Raw genomic sequence first — 16,164 nt, forward strand, 5'->3', positions numbered from 1 at the left:
TTTATGACCCTAAAATGCCAAAAAATGAGCAACGATCAAGGCAAAGTGATGACTATTTTTCCTTAGGTCATTTTTATGGGCTCGCAAAATTTTAGGCAATTCATCTAGTCTCCTGGATGCATGCCGATAGAGTGGGCTATATAGCAAATGAAAATCTGAGAGTTAGGTTGAATTCCAGTTTTATGGCCCCAATACACCAAAACACGAGGAGCGATCATGAAGAGGCGAAGATTATTGTTCCTTAGGTTGTTTTATGGGCCGGAAAAATTTTAGGCGATTCGGGTCCGGTTGTCCGGACCCATGTAGATGGCGTATAGCACACGACAATATCGGAATCGGACAAAATTCTAGTTTTATGGCCCTAAAGTGCCAAAAATATGAGAACCGATCATGGTGAGGCGATGAATATTTTTCCTTAGGTTGTTTTGATAGGCGAGCAAAATTTTAGTTGATCAGGGTCCGATCACCAAAGCCATGCAGATGGATTGGGCTATAACACATGAAAATCTTGGAATTCATGTGTTGTGGCCCTAAAGCGGTGAATAACAAGGAATGGTCATGGAAAATCGATGACTATTGTTCCTTTGGTCATTTTTAACGGGCCGACAACATTTTAGGAGATTCGGGTCTGATTGCCTGGATGCATGTAGATGGCGTGAGGTATAGAATACGAAAATGTGAGAATAGGTCGGAATTCCAGCTTTATGGTCCTAAAATACCAAAAACATGAGGAACGATTATGGCGATGCAATGAGTATTATTCCATATGTAATTTTATGGGCCAACTAAATTTTAGGCGATTCAGGTCCGGTCAGCCGGATGCATGCCAAAAATGAGGAACGGTAATGGCGAAACGATGACTATTGTTCCTTGGGTCATTTTTAATGGGCCAGAATAATTTTAGGTGATTCGGGTCCGCCCTCCCGGTGCATGCATATGGCGTGGGATATAGCACAAAAAACAATTATGAATCGGGCAGAATTCCATTTTTATGACCATATAACATAAAAATGAGGAGTTGTCGTGGTGAAGCGATGACTATTATTCCTTAAGTCATTTTTGATGGGTTGGTAAAATTTTAGGCAATTCATGTTTGGTCGCTGTGATGCATGCAAATGACATGGGTTATAGCACACGAAAATCTAAGAATCGAGTGAAATTTCAGTTTTATGGCCATAAAGTACAAAATACCGAGGAATAGTCATGGCGAAGCGATGACTATTGTTCCTTAGGTCATTTTTCATGGGCCGAAACAATTGTAGTCGATTCGGGTTTGGTCGCCCAGATGCATGCAAATGGTATTGGTTATAGCACACAAAAATATGCGAATCAGGCGAAATTCCAGTTTTATGGCTCTAAAACGTCAAAAAAGAGGAACGATCATGGAGAAGAGATGACTATTTTTACTTTGGTTATTTTTTATTGTCTGACAAAATTTTAGGCGATTCGGGATTGATCACCCGTATGCATGTAGATTATTGCGTGACCGTTTTATGGCCCTAAAATGGTAAAAAATACCATATGCATGCATTAGTTTTATGGCATTTTAGGGCCATAGAACTGGAATATTATTACGAAAGTTTGGGAACCGGGAAGAATTCCAGTTTTATGGCCCTGAAATGCCAAAAAATGAGGAACGATCAGGGCAATGCGATTGATTATTGTTTATTAGATTATTTTTTATGAGCCCGTAAAATTTTAGGAGATTCGAAGTCGGTGTCCCAAATTCATGCAGATAGCCTGGACTATAGCACATGAATATCTGAGAATCGTCCTGAATTCATGTACTCATGAGTATTTATCATTAGGTCGTTTACCTATAAAAGTTTAGGCCAATAGGAGTTTACCAAAAAATATTACAAAATCAGTATGTAGTAATACACACGAAAATAATTGATATAGTCATAAATGTATGTTGCGTGACCGTGAAGCGCCAAAAAAAAGGGGTCAAAAGTCATGGTGAAAACGATGAGTGTTATTCACTAGTTAGTTTCCTATGGACCTACGAAGTTTCATGAAATTAGAGCCCGTTAGAAAATTTGTACAAAATTAGCATCTACTAATACACATGAATTTTCACAAATTCGTATTGCATGACCTTGCAAATGCCATAAATTGAACCCGAAAGTCATGGCAAAGCAATGAGTATTGGTCACTATTTGTTTCCTATGGACTTAAAAGTTTTTTACAAAATTGGCATGTACTACACACGAAAAAGTGGATACAATCATAAATTTGTATTGCATGGCATCGAAACATAAAATAATATACCCGAACGTCATGGCGAAGCGATGAGTATTGGTCACTAGGACATGTTTTATGGACCTACGAAATTTCAAGTTAATCGGAGTCCATATAAAATATTCTACAAAATCGGCATGTACGAATATACAGAAAAAAATAAATATAATCACAAATTCGTGTTTCATGATGCCAAAATGTCATAAAAAGAACCCAAAGTCATCAGAAGCAATGCGTATTGGTCACTATGCAGTTTCCTATGGATCTACGGATTTCAGGCCAATCAGAGTCCGTCAATATTTTTTACAAAATCAGCATGTACTAATATACACAAAAAGTGGTTATAATCATAAAATTATGTTGCATGACCTCGAAACACCAAATAAATAAACCTGAAAGTCATGGTTAAGTGATAAGTATTGGTCACTATGTCGTTTCTTATAGACCTACGAAACTTCAAGCCAATCAGAGCCCGTAAAAAAATAAAAAATTAGCATGTACTAATACAGACGAAAAAATAAATATAATTATAAATTTATATTGAATGATCCCGAAACACCATAAAATGAACCTGAATGTCATGGCCAGTGGTGGATCCACCCTGTGGGGTGGGGGTGGTATGGCACCCGCTACGTTGGTAAAATTATCATATATTTATATAGAAATTTTCTTAAACGAGGTTAAATATTTGATCCCGTCATCCCAGTTGCAAATTAGCCGGTAGACCTTTTTAAAAGCTTTTCTCCTGTGTGAAATTCAAGTTCGAATTTATCTTGAATCTTATATGACTTTCCCTATTCGTTGTGCTTTTTATTTCCATTGTCCCAATCATTTTCCTTTTCGGCTACCTCCTAATTTTTTATTTATCGTTTATTTAAAAAAAATATGTTTTCCTATATTCTATTATTTTATCTGCGATCCTTAACAAGATCACTCAAAAAAGAGCCTCCAAAATTTAAAATTATATAAAATAAGCATATCTCTTAATCTCAAATCTTTTAAATTTTTTTCTTTCAAAATAAAAAAATTTCGGTCTGGATAGGACTTTTGGATTGAGATCAAATTTAATTTTTATAATTTTTTTATTATAACATAAAAATTTGTGATATTCTATAATTGTTAAATACAACTTAAATCTCTTTACTATTGAATTATGATGAATATTTTGCGAGCATTGCCTAGAAAAATATGAGATTTATTATTTTACTTTTTGGGATCTTGTAGTTTATCTAATTTATTTACTCATAGAGTATAATTTATCTATTGAAATTATTTTTTATTATTCTTATTCTGATTGGTGAAATTCCCTTATTGAAGATGTTATTTTACTTGTGCAAATTTATTTTAGCATACAAAAAAGTTATAGTTCCCAATTGAAAATATTGATTTTACTTGTATTATTAATAATGAAGGTGTGATTCCTTCTTTAAAATGCTAATTACATTTGCTTCTTGATGTCTAAGATTTAATTTTCATTTAACAACAACAACAACATATCGAGTGAAATCTCACAAGTAGGGTATGCGATAAAGATGTAATTTTCATATTTGCAAATAAAAAATACCAATTAAATTGCCCGAATAAACTAAAAAAAATGAACTGAACAAGCGTTCCTCTAATACTATAATACATCACTTTACACAAAAAATTACTATCTAACAAGTAATATTTAAATTCTGGTGGTACTGTATCTCCACATTGATTAAGCAAATACATATTGTGTTCCTCTAATGTATATTATATGCGTGCACCTATTTCCGTAGATTCTAAAAAGAACTCCAACTTTTTAACTTAAAATTTCGAGAAAATTATTCTACGGCATTCAGCATTTTATACGCCATTAGCGTCGAGGTTATCCAACAGAGAATACTATTTATATGAATGTGTGAACTCCTTAATGCTGTCTGAAGACAAACCTGGTCATGGCCATCAGGTTACATGTATACAATGGCCATAATTTCCTTTCGTAACATTTATTTTTTGGGAAATATTATTCAAGAGATTGTTTACCCGAAAAACGGATAGAATTGAATTTATACGTAGTTCTAAGGATACGTGGTGTAACTTGGTACAAATTGAAAAAGTAAGTAGAGATATATCGAATATTGATTGTAAAAGGGAACTAAAACAAACCGCAATTGAGTGAGGATTAATATTTCTGCGAACAAGATGAACTAATAGACAAAGCTCAAAAAGGATAATCTTTACTCTCTATCTATAAATCTCAATAATTTCTGAATATGAGAGTGTATCAATGTATGCTTTTCTTTTTCTCCTTTTCTCTACAGATATGATACCTACTCTTAATATAGTGAAAAAATATCCTACTTTGGATATAATAAAAAATACATAGTGGGATCGCATGATAGATAAGCTATTCCTTAATTCTCTCCCTTAGTGTGTCTATAACGACTCCTTGTCTCATAGCTCGATTTTGGTCGGACTTGGTATTGGCCATTCTCCAGATTTCGAGCTCAATGTTCACTCGAGCTCGATATTATCTCGGGATCAGTATTAATCGGTTCTTGAATCTTGAGCTCGATAACACTACTTCATATCAGAGCTCGTTATTGACCCGAGCTCGATACTGATAGGCCCCTGAATCTTGAGCTCGATCACCCGACTTTACTTCTTATCTTGATGTTACAATGCTGACCCTCGGTTCATCATGCTCCAATCTTGACAAATTACACGAAAGGAAAACTCGGTTTTGACCATACACAAATAGTCCCCTCGATTTTTGAAAAGAATGTGGCGAGAAACGATATAATTTTCCAACGATATGACTAGATATACACTGACGTTTGCATCGAGCCCGACCATGACGTACGTGATACATGTCCCGTCAGTTCGGTTACCAAGGCATTAAATGTGCGTCAGACGATGGTTGGCCACTACTGATATTGAACCGTCATCACCAAATCTATAAATAGCTCATCTCTTTACCATTTTTTACTTTTAAATTTCTAGTCTCCAAATCTACTAAGTTCTTTTTTGCATCTTCTAAGAAGTTCATCTGCAAATATGCGATTTTTACTCCTAACTTCTTCTTAGAAAACCAAATCTTATCATATCCCTCTATTTTTAACTTCAAATCCAAATGGCAAAAACTTCAAAAACTGTTCCTCTAAAAGAAAATGCTTCTTCATCGCGATCGGCCGGTGACAAAACATCGGTGGAGCCACGACCTGAGGAGTGTGTTCCCGGGGTGTGTGTTCTCACTTCTGATTTTAAGATCAATAAAGCCTCGTCGATTCCTGGTCGATGCGAGCCAGTATCGAGGTATATGTGCTCGATAACTGAGGGACACCTTAAGCAGGTAAGGAAAGATTGCAACTGAGAGAGCAAAGAAGTGGTGATCCCGGCTCCCGAAGAAGATATCACCACCCATATGGAAGGATTTTTAAGTGTTTACACTTACCCTTTCTCACTGGGCCCCTTCGACCCTGTTGTCGTTGATTTTTGCCGCCAGTACCAAATAACCCTGGGCCAAATCCATCCTTCCTTTTGGCGAATTATTATTCTGCTCTGATTCTTCGTGAGCAAAATCGAAGGGATGCCTTTTACCCTCGACCACCTCATCAGGTTGTGCAGCCCCCGCCTCTATCGAGGCGGGTTAATAAAACTCCAACACCAGCTACCAAAGTATTTTTCTCGAGCATAGACGAGGATAAAGATCTAGGTTGGATCTATACGTCGTCGAATTAATTGTTTGCATAATTAATTAAAAATTATAAATCATTTTAAATCATGAATGAATTATTATATTAATTGCTTCACTCATAATTCCTTGTCAAATATTAGTTCTTGAATTCCTGTAATAATTGCTACATACTTATTTGAATTATGTGCATTAATTGTTACTTGACATTTAGTAAATTAAATATTAAACTGTTTATTTATTCCCTAATTTCCATAATAAATTGTTATTTGTCATTGTTTGTTTCATAATTAAATCATAATTATTATATGCTTGTTGTCTTAAACTTTTATATTTATTGGGGAAATTTCTTCTATAAGAATTGGTAAATGAATATATTGGTGGAGCGGGTTACACGCCGCAACAGACTTATTAAAAGTCAATATTGGGGGATCGGATTGCACGCCGCAATAGACTTATTTAAAAGTCAATATTGGGGGATCGGATTGCACGCCACAATAGACTTATTTGAAAGTCAATATTAGTGGAACGGGTTGCACGCCGTAACAGACTTATTTAAAAGTCTATACTTTATTGAAATAAATATATGACAGACTTGATTAAAATGAGTATATTGGAGGAGCGGGTTGCACACCACAACAGAATGAAATATGAATATATTGTGAGAGCGGGTTGCACGCTGCAACAGAATTGATGGAAATAATAATGGATTATGACTGCTGAGTTTGTTTCAATTATTATAAATAAGTTACTTGATTTATTTCTATCATTTTTTGTTGTTAGTAACATTGCGTACAGGGTAATGTAAGTGACCCGCCTTAGCCTCGTCACTACTTCGTCGAGGTTAGGCTCATCACTTACCAGTACATGGGGTCGGTTGTACTGATACTACACTCTGCACTTCTTGTGCAGATTTTGGAGTTGGTCCCAGCGGCGCACTATAGTGTTGCATCGGATTTCAGTTACCATATGTGACTTGAGGTAAAACTGCATGGCGTTCGCAGTTCTGAAGTCCCCGTCTATTTTACTTTAGCTGTGTGTTCATTTTCATATAGATTTAGTTTATTCTGGCCCTTATTTATATAATTTTAGAAGCTCGTGCACTTGTGACACCAATTCTGGGATGGTATTTAGACACCGTTGGTTTTTATGGATTATTCACTATATTTTAGACTTTAGTTCCGCAATTGTTCTTAGTTATTAATAAATTTATTAATTATTTTGAAAATGGATAATATTATTCTAACGTTAGCTTACCTAGCAAGTGAAATGTTAGGCGCCATCACGGTCCGAAGGTGAAAATTTCGGGTCGTGACAGTTGGTATCAGAGCACTAGGTTACATAGGTCTCACGAGTCATGAGCAAGCTTAGTAGGATCGGTATGGAGACGTCCATACTTATCTCTCAGAGGCTATAAAGTTTAGGAACAATATCACTTCTTTCTTATTCTGTCGTGCGATTTTATTCTATCATCGATTATTGAACCATTCTACTCTTATTCTCTCGCAGATAGTGAGAACACGTAATACCTCTACCAATGGACAGGGACTAGAGCCTTCGGTGGAAACTATGGCCAGGGGTAGAGGTCGAGGCCGAGGTCGTGCTAGAGGCCGAGGTAGAGCTCAGTCTAGAGCTCGAGCAACTGCACCTGTTGTTGAACCTCAGGTAGACCTTCAGGAGGAGGTTCCAGTTTAGAATGTACCAGCTGGACCAGTTCAGGTCCCGGAAGGATTCATAGCTACTCCAGTGCTTCAGGACGCTTTGGTCCATTTGGTGAGCCTTATGGAGGGCGTGGCCCAGAATGGTACATTTCCAGTAGAACCGACCATCTCACAGGCTGAGGGAGGAGCACAAACTCCCACTACTCCCTCTTTGGAGCAGATGGCTACCCAGAATTAGGCTCCAGCAGCCCTGCCAGTTGGGGTAGTTCAGCTAGTTGTTGCGGCATAGATCGGTGATAGGCCCGCCATGTCTTTTGATTCCTTATTGAGACTGGATAAGTTTACTAAGATCTTTCCAGTTCACTTCAGTGGTACACCTTATGAGGACCCACAGGATTATCTTGAACGTTGCCAAGAGGTGCTGCGGAATATGGGTATCGTTGAGACCAATGAGGTTGATTTTGCTGTATTTCAGATGACGGCTTCTGCCAAAAGATGGTGGAGAGATTATAAATTTACCAGACCAGTTGGATCACCTGCACTTACATGGGAGCAGTTCTCTCAGCTATTTCTGGAGAAGTTCTTTCCTATCACACTAAGAAAGGAATTTCGCAAGCAATTTAAGCGTCTACAGTAGGGCAATATGACTGCTACTCAGTATGAGTCCCGTTTTGTGGATTTGGCCTGTCATGCTCTCCTTTACTACCTACGGGGGGAGAGAGAGTGAGGAGGTTTATTCAAAGACTCACTCACCCTATCAGGCTTCAGATGGCCAAGGAGACCGGAAGTGAAATTTCTTTTTAGGTGGCTGCTAATGTCGCGAGGAGGATCGAGATAGTTCTTGCATAGGAGAGAGGGCATAGGTCTGATAATAGGCCTCGTCAGTTTGGTGGTTTCAGTGGTGCCTCGTCTGGAGGTAGGGGTAATTTTGGTAGGGGTCATCCTCCCACACCCTTTCATTCAGCACTTCATGCATCTCACGGTGCTTCAGGGAGTCACAGTCCGATTATGCCTTACTATGGGAAACCATCATTTAGTGCACATTCAGCTCCTATCAGTGCACCACCACTCTAGAGTTACGATAGTGGTTATCCGGACCATCTGGGTAAGCTTCAGCTTCAGTAGCCACGACATCAGGATGGGTGTTATGAGTGTGGGAACACTGGTCACATCAGGAGGTATTGCCCTAGATTGGCGAGAAACAGATCTCGGAAGGATTCACATACCCTCATAACGGAATCGGTTGCTTCACCGCCTGCTCAGCCAACTAGAGGTAGGGGTCAGGAAGTTAGAGGTGGAGGTCAAGTCATTAAAGGTGGAGGTCAGACTGTTAGAGGTGGAGGCCAGCCAGTTAGAGGTCGTCCTAGAAACGCAGTTCAGAGTGGTGGAGCTCAGCCCCGATTTTATTATTTTCCATCTAGGCCTGAGGCCGAGTCATCTGATGCTGTGATCATAGGTATTATTCCAGTTTTCCATTGAGATGCTTCAGTTCTATTTGATCCAGGATCTACTTATTTCTATGTGTCCTCCTATTTTGCTTCATATTTGGTTGTGACTTGTGATTCTCTGAGTGCTTCTGTGTGTGTATCTACACCGGTGGGAGACTCTATTATAGTAGACCATGTCTATCGTTCGTGTGTGATTACTGTTGGTAGTCTTGAGACTAGTGTAGATCTTTTACTTCTTGATATGGTAGATTTTGATGTCATCTTGGGTATGGATTGGTTGTCACCTTATCATGCTATATTGGATTGTCATGCCAAGACAGTAACCCTAGCCATGTCGGGATTACCTCGGTTAGTGTGGAAAGGAACTTTTGGTTATTCTGCCAGCAGGGTTATTTGATATGTGAAAGCTCGGCATATGGTCGAAAAAGGGTGTCTAGCCTATTTGTCTTATATTCCTGATCCAAGTGCGGATGTTCGTTCTATGGACTCAGTACCAGTTGTTCGTGAATTTCCAGAAGTATTTCCTGCAGATTTGCCGGGGATGCCACCCGACAGAGATATTGACTTATGTATTGATTTGGCTCCGGGAACCCAGCCCATTTCTATTCCACCATACCGTATGGCCTCGTCGGAATTGAAAGAATTGAAGGAGAAGTTATAAGATTTGCTTGATCAAGGATTTATTAGACCCAATATCTCGCCCTGGGTGCATCAGTATTATTTGTAAAGAAGAAAGAGGGTTCCATGCAGATGTGTATAGATTATCGGCAGTTAAATAAGGCCACTATCAAAGACAAATATCTGTTGCCAAGAAATGATGACCTATTTGATCAGCTTCAGGGTGCCAAGGTATTTTCAAAGATCTATTTGAGGTATGGTTACCATCAGTTGAGGATTGAGGCATCTGATATCCCTAAGACAGCTTTTCGAACTCGGTATGGGCATTACGAATTTCTAGTGATGTCACTTGGGTTGACAAATACCCCAGCAATATTTATGGATTTAATGAATCAGGTGTTCAAGACCTATTTGGATTCTTTTGGCTGTATTCATTGATGATATCTTGATTTACTCCAGTAGTCAAGAGGAGCATGAGCAGGATCTTCGGAGTGTGCTTCATACCTTGAAGAATAATCAGTTATATGCCAAATTTTCCAAATGTGAGTTTTGGTTAGACTCAATTGCCTTTTGGGGCATGTTGCATCGGTAGAAGGCATAAAGGCAGATCCTAAGAAGATTGAGGTTGTTCAGAACTGGCCTTGACCTACTTCAGTTACAGAAATCTGAAGTTTCTTGGGTCTAGCAGGTTATTATCGTCGGTTAGTGGAAAGGTTTTCATCTATAGCAAGCCCATTGACCAGACTGACCCAGAAAGGTGCCCCAATCAAATTGTCATATGAGTGTGAGTTGAGCTTTCAGAAGCTCAAGACTGCTTTGACTACAGCGCCAGTGTTATTATTACCCACAAGTTCAGGATGTTATACGATATATTGTGACACATCTCACATTGGGCTTGGTACAGTATTAATGCAAGATGGCAGGGTGATTGCATATGTGTCGCGGTAGTTGAAAGTTCACGAGAAGAATTATCATGTTCATGACTTAGAATTGGCAGCCATTGTTCATGCACTCAATATTTGGAGGCATTACTTATACGGTGTCTCGTGTGAGGTATTTACTGATCATCCTAGCCTTCAATATTTGTTCAAACAAAAAGATCTTAATTTGAGGCAGAGAAGATAGTTGGAGTTGTTGAAAGACTATGATATCACCATGTTGTATCACACCGGAAAGGCCAATGTGGTGGTCGATGCTTTGAGTAGAAAGGTTGTGAGTATGGGCAGTCTTGCATATATTCCAGTTGGTGAGAGGCCATTAGCTGAGGATGCTCAGACTTTGGCTAATCAGTTTGTGAGATTATATGTTTCAGAGCCCAGTCGGATTCTAGCTTGCACAGTCACTCGATCTTCTTTATATGAGTGCATTAGAGAGAGGCAGTATGATGATCCTCATTTACATGTCCTTAAGGACACGGTGAGGCACAGTGATGCCAAACAGGTTGTTGTGGGGAAAGATGGGGTTCTGCGAATATAGGGTCGTATTTGTGTGCCTAATGTGGATGTGATTCATGAATTAATTCTTGAAGAGGCACACAGTTCCAGGTATTCTATTCATCCATGTACTGCCAAAATGTATCAAGATTTGCGGAAACATTATTGATGGAGGAGAATGAAAAAGGATATAGTTACATATGTAGCTCGGTGTCTGAACTGTCAGCAAATTAAGTACGAGCATCAGAGACCTGATGGTTTGCTTCAGAAATTAGAAATTCCTGAGTGGAAGTGGGTGCGAATCACTATGGATTTTGTTATTGGGATCCCACAGACTTAGAGGAAATTTGACGCAGTTTGGGTCATTGTGGACAGGTTGACCAAGTCAGCACATTTCATTCCAGTGGCAGTTACCTATTCTTCAAAAAGGTTAGCTGAAATTTACATTCGTGAGATTGTCGTTCTTCACGGTGTGCCCGTGTCTATTATTTCAGATCGAGGTAGGTAATTTACCTCACATTTCTGGAGGGTTGTACAACGTGAGTTAGGCACGTGGGTGGAGTTGAATACAACATTTCATCCACAGATAGACGAACAGTCAGAGCGCACTACTCAGATATTGGAAGATATGCTCCACGGTTGTATTATAGACTTTGGATGTTCTTGGGATCATTTCTTGCCATTTGCGGAGTTTGCTTACCATAATAGCTACCAGTCGAGCATTCAGATGGCTCCATATGAGGCATTATACGGAAGGCGATACCGATAGCCAGTCGGTTGGTTTGAACCCGGAGAGGCTCGGTTGTTGGGTACCGATTTGGTACAGGATGCCTTGGATAAGGTCAAGATTATTCAGGATCGACTTCGCACAACTCAGTCTAGGCTAAAGTGTTATGCCGACCGTAAAGTTCGTGATATTGCATGCATAGTTGGAGAAAGAATATTGCTCTGAGTTTCACCTATGAAAGGTGTAATGAGGTTCGGAAAGAAGGGCAAGTTGAGCCCCAGGTATATTGGACCCTTTAAAATTCTTGAATGGGTGGTTGAAGTAGCCTACAGGCTTGCATTACCACCTAGTTTATCAACGGTTCATCATATGTTCCATGTGTCTATGCTACGAAAATATCACGGTGATCCGTCCCATGTGTTAGATTTCAGCTCCGTCCAATTTGGACAAAGATTTGACTTACGAGGAGGAGCCGGTGGCTATTTTAGCCCGATAGGTCCGGCAGTTGAGGTCTAAGAGTTATCCTTCAGTTCAAGTGCAATGGAGAGGTATCCACCTACGAGTCCGAGTTGGACATGCTGAGTAAATATCCACACCTTTTCTCCAGCTCATGTACGTTTTCTAACTCCGTTCGAGGATGAACGTTTGTTTTAGAGGTAGAGAATGTGATGACCCAAAATGTCATCTTTAAATTTAATAAGTAATTCTATATTCTAAGACCTTGAAAATCACTAATTATCATTCCTCGACTTGCGTGAGCAGTCCGTAAAATTTTTCGGAAAGTTTTTATGTGAAAAATAGATTAAAATATGAAATAGTTCCTTAAAAACTCAACTGAGTTGACTTTGATCAACATTTTGAGCAAACAGACCCGGATCAGTGTTTTGACAGTTTCGGTAACTCCGTATCATGATTTGGGACTTGCGCGTATGCCCGGAATTTAATTTGGAGGTCCCTCGATCAAGTTATGACCATTTAACGGAAACTAGTAATTTAAAGGCTAAATATTTTCAAGTTAGACCATGTTGACTTTTTGATATCGGAGCCGGAATACGTTTTTGGAAATTTGAATAGCTCCGTTAGGTCATTTATGACTTGTGTGCCAAATTTGAAGTCATTCTGGATTCATTTAATATGTTTTGGCACGAGAATTGCAAACTAAAAAGTTTAAAACTCAAAGTTTGAATCGAGGGGTGAATTGTAATTTCAATATTGTTTGACGTGCTTTTAGACCCCGAGTAATTCCGTATTATGTTACGGGACTTGTTGGTATATTCAGACAGGGTTCCAAGTACCTCGAGTGTGACTCGAATCGAAATCGGAACAAGAATTGGACTTAAGCAAAATCTGAAATTTGGCCTTCTAGTGTAATAGCACCTGCGGATTTTGGACCGCAGGTGTGAGCTCGCAGAAGCGAGCCTTCCATCACAGATGCGCCCGAGCGTGGCTGGGCAAAAGTTCGCATGTGCACGCCACAACAGACTTATTAAAAGTCATTATTGTCGGATCGGATTGCACGCCGCAATAGACCTTTTTAAAAGTCAATATTGGGGGATCAGATTGCACGCCGCAATAGACTTATTTAAAAGTCAATATTGGGGGATCGGATTGCACACTTCAACAGACTTATTTAAACGTCTATATATACTTGATTGAAATAAATATATGACAGACTTGATTATAATGAGTATATTGGAGGAGTGGGTTGCATGCCGCAAAAGAATAAAATATGAATATATTGTGAGAGCGGGTTGCACGCTACAACAGAATTGATGGAAATAATAATGGATTATGACTACTGAGTGAGGTTTAATTATTATAAATAAGTTACCTGATTCATTTCTACTATTTGTTGTTGTTACTAATATTGTGTACTGGTTAATGTAAGTGACCCGCCTTAGCCTTGTCACTACTTCGTCAAGGCTAGGCTCAGCACTTACCAGTACATGGGGTCAGTAGTACTGATACTACACTCTGCACTTCTTGTGCAGATTTCGGAGATGGTCCCAGTGTTGCACTATAGACTTGCTCGGATTTCAGCTACCAGAGGAGACTTGAGGTAAATCTGCATGGCATTTGCAGTTCTGAAGTTCCCGTCTATTTTACTTTAGTTGTGTGTTCATTTCCAGACAGCTTTATTTTATTCAGGCCCTTATTTGTATAATTCTCGAAGCTCGTGCACTTGTGACACTAATTCTAGGATGGTATTTAGACACCGTTAGTTTTTATGGGTTATTCACTATATTTTAGACTTTAATTCCGCAATTGTTCTTTGTTATTAATAAATTTAAAAATTATTTCTAAAATGGATAATATTATTCTAACGTCAGCTTGCCTAGCAAGTGAATTGTTAGGTGTCATCACGGTCCGAAGGTGGGAATTTCGGGTTGTGACACATACCAACAAGTCCCATAACATAATACGGACCTACTCGAGGCCTCTAAACACAAATAACAACATTGAAACGACGAATCACACCTCAATTCGAAATCAGTGAAGTTTGAAACTTTAAATTCTATATCTTGTACCGAAACACATCAAATCATGTCTGATTGACCACAAAATTTGCATACGAGTCGCATTTCACATTACGGACCTTTTTCAATTTCCAGAATTGGATTTCGATTCCGATATCAAAAAGTCAACCCCTGGTCAAACTTCCAAAAAAAATCAACTTTCGCCATTTCAAGCCTCTTGATGTTCAAATAGAAACTAAAAGGAACTAATATTTCTCTATCAAAGTGGAGCAAGATTACTTATGGGGATATTTTCAAACAACTTGCTTTAAGGGAAGATGTGGTCAGAATAAAGGAATTGGTATTTGAAGAAGAACCAACAGTGGAAAATAGAATTGTACTTTAGAAAGCACAAGCTGAGCTAAAGAGATATATGAACTTTGAGGAACAATTTTGGAAACAAAAAGAAGGAATGTCTTGGTTTGCAGAAGGTGAGAGAAACACAAGATTCTTCCACAACCATGTTAATAGTAAAAGACAGAAGCTCCAGTTGAAAAAATTCAGAATAATGAAGGTTCATGTACTGATTCACAGGAAAGTATAGCTACTGCTGCAGTGGAATTCTACCAAAAACAATTCACACAACAGGAGGAGACTAGTGACTTTGAACTTTTGGACAATGTTCCGACCATGGTGACTGCTGAGCAAAGCTTAGAGCTATGTAGAATACCTACAAAAGAGGAGGTCAAAGCAGTTATTTTTGCTTTAAGTGGTGAAAGTTCAAGTGGTCCAGATGGCTTCATTGGATTATTCTTTCAGGTCTGCTGGGGTATAATAGAAGAAGACATACACAACATGCTGAAATTATTTTATGGAGGAAGTTCCCTGCCTAAATTCATAACTCATACAAACATTGTTCTGCTACCAAAGAAGACAAATGTGCAAATATTTTCAGATCTCAGACCTATAAGTCTCAACAACTTTATCAACAAAGTAATCTCTAGAGTGGTGTATAATAGGGTGGAAATGCTACTGCCATACATGATCTCCTCAAATCAGTCAGGCTTTGTCAAGGGGAGAAGCATATTTGAAAATATTTTGTTAACTCAAAAAATTATAATGGACACTAGAATGAGAGGTAAACCTGCGAATGCAGCTATAAAACTTGACATGGAAAAGGCATATGATAGAGTTTCCTGGAAGTATTTGATGCATGTACTGAGGAAGATGGGATTCACAGAATGTTTCATCAATATGGTGTAGAATCTTCTATCAAACAATTTGTACTCAATTCTGATTAATGGTCAGGCTTCCAATTTTTTCCACTCAACAAGAGGTGTCAAACAAGATGACCCTTTATCTCTAGCACTGTATATACTATCAGCAGAAATTCTCTCCAGAACACTGAACAAATTGTTTGAAGACAAGCATTTCAAAGGATATGGTAGGCCTAAATGGACTGATCCATTGAATCACTTAGCATACGCAGATAACACCATTATCTTTGCATATGCTGATCCTTACTCCCTACAGAAGATAATGGAGGTTTTGTCCAAATATGAGCAGACCTCTGGCCAACTGATCAACAAGGCAAAAACCTTATATTATATGCATGCCAACACTGCTATAGATCTGGTTAATAATGTGGGACTTATCACTGGCTTCACTAAAGGAGAATTCCCTTTCACATATCTTGGTTGCACTGTCTTCTACTAAAGAAGAAGAAAAAAATATTACAATGACCTTATTAAAAAGATCAAGAACCAGCTACACTCATGGAAGGGTAAACTACTTTCTTATGGAGGTAAAGCTACATTGATTTCAACAGTCCTACAAAGTATGCCAACACACATACTATCAGTGCTTCATCCACCAAACAACATCTTGGAACACCTACACAAAACATTTGCTAGGTTCTT

Source organism: Nicotiana tomentosiformis, chromosome 6 (assembly GCF_000390325.3).
Source record: "Nicotiana tomentosiformis chromosome 6, ASM39032v3, whole genome shotgun sequence".
Taxonomy (NCBI): domain Eukaryota; kingdom Viridiplantae; phylum Streptophyta; class Magnoliopsida; order Solanales; family Solanaceae; genus Nicotiana; species Nicotiana tomentosiformis.